We start from the raw sequence: 2,500 nt of genomic DNA, 5'->3' as shown, positions 1-2,500 counted from the left end.
ACTGTTCCGGTCTCTTGCGACTTAGTAGATAGTCTCGGATTCGTTTCAGGAGAATGTGGGCGAAAACCTTGCCTGGTATACTGAGCAGTGTGATGCCACGGCAGTTAATACAGTCCCAAGAATCCCTTTCCCCTTCAGGAGATCAGAGGGAACGGAACTGCCAGATGACAGCCAAGATTGTGTGCAAGCTCTGTGCCATAGGTTCACCCCCCAGCCTTTAGCAGTTCAGTGTACAAATCACTTATGCTTGCAGCTTTTCCACCCTTCAGCTTTGAGATCGTCTCCCTAATCTCAGTTAGGTTATGAGGTTCCTCACCAATAGGTGGGTCCGGCACAGGAATTGTGACACCACTTGCGTCTAAACTAATTGTTGGAGGGTCTACCTGGTACAGCTGCTCAAAATATTCAGCCCAAATGTTACGCCAACATTGAGATGATCTGTCCATCCACTGAGTGAACTGTAGTCATTTGCGAGAAGGGTTTGGAGTTCAGTTTTCTCAGGGCTTGGTAGGTAGGGCGAAGATCATTTACTAATATAAAGCCTTCAACCTCTTCAGCAAGATTCCTGATAAACTGCCCCTTGTCCCTTCTCAGCACCAAGGGATGGTACAAATCCTATTTGCCATTCAGTTGAGCAACACGACACGTATTTGTAGCCTCCAATGTCCAACTGTCGCATTTGCCAACGGACCCCTGCGCTGCTGTTTATAGGACTAAAACTAATCTGCCATGTTTTCATCAGAGACTGCCGTGGCAAACCTCTGGGCACACTCTTCCTTCAGCAGTCTACCCAAGTGAAACACCCTGAAGTGGCCATTGAAGAGAAGGAATAATCTGAAATATATATATATAATATATAATATATATATATATATAAATATATAATATAATATACATAAATATAAAAATATAAATATATATATATATATATATATATATATATATATATATTGTATATTTATGTTGTATATATATATATATATATATATATATATATATATATATATATATATATATATATATATATATATATATATATATATATATATATATAGAGAGAGAGAGAGAGAGAGAGAGAGAGAGAGAGAGAGAGAGAGAGAGAGAGAGAGAGAGAGAGAGAGAGAGAGAGAGATGAAAGGTAAAACACTCCCTCCGTGTTGATATTGTGGTAGAAAAACCCACAATGAAAAATCTAGAGTTGTTGAAAATGAGACTACAGTCTGAAGGTCTGAAAAGGAAAGGGAGAGGAGGGTGCATAAAAGACGAACGGAAGCGAAGAGAGGTCAGGTGAGGTCGGAGGATCGGGCGGACTATGCGCAGGGTGGCCACATAAGGGAGAAGGCGGAACTGGTGGGAAGCGAGGAGACTATCGGCAAGAGAAAAGCCGCTGTTCAAGTGGAAATTAGGCAGCAGCTTTATTAAGGAGGATTCCACCAGTCTGCGGGTGTAGACATTAGCGGAAAGAAAGACAATTCCCAACGCTGTCCAGTCCATTAGACGGCCTGTATTCCACTTATGGCAAAAGAGGGCGTTGTTGTGGTGTCCCCTGGATACAGACGCTTAGTATAGTTTATCACAGGGGGCACAGGTGCCCACTTTCGAGGTAGAGGGAGGATTGGTGTGGACCAGGTTGCGAAACCTGGCGAAAGATTAGCCTGCAGTTGAGAGGGTGAAGAGGGCGACGTCGAGAACATGACGAGGTAGCCCAGATTCGAGAACGAACGACGCAGGTAGTCGATCTCTCCATCTAGGTACTGGGGGGCCACATATGCGGAGGGCGCGGAGGAACAGCGAGGTGGCAACACCTCTCTTTACATGGAGAGCATGGTATCTGAAGAAGTGTATATACATACCGTTGTCCATTGGCTTCCGGTATATGGAGAAGTGGTCAGCAGAGCGATGAACTAGGGTGTCCAAGAAGGGGAGCTTGTTGTCAACCTCCCATTACACCTCGAAACAGATGGAAGGAGAGAGAGAATACACACACACAAACACACACGGACACACACACGCACACACACACACACACACACACATATATGTGTGTGTGTGTGTGTGTGTGTGATATATATAATATAATAAAATATATATATATATATATATATATATATATATATATATATATATATATATATATATATATATATATATATATATATATATATATATATACATATATATATACATATATATATATAAATATATTATATATATGCAATAAGTGGCTATTCAAAATGTCGTTAATATTCTGTCTAAATATTTTTGGTTGTGCAGTATTTAGTGGTGCATACTTCAAAGAATTTTAATATCAATATCAAACATATATATATATATATCTATTATATACTATATATATATATATATATATATATATATATATATATATATATATATATATATTATATAATATATATATATATATATATATATGTATGTATGTAGTATTATATATATATATATATATATATATATATATATATATATATATATATGTGTGTAT

Source organism: Penaeus monodon, chromosome 7 (genome assembly GCF_015228065.2).
Source record: "Penaeus monodon isolate SGIC_2016 chromosome 7, NSTDA_Pmon_1, whole genome shotgun sequence".
In the NCBI taxonomy this organism is placed as follows: Eukaryota; Metazoa; Arthropoda; class Malacostraca; order Decapoda; family Penaeidae; genus Penaeus; species Penaeus monodon.
This window is presented reverse-complemented; position numbering follows the sequence as displayed.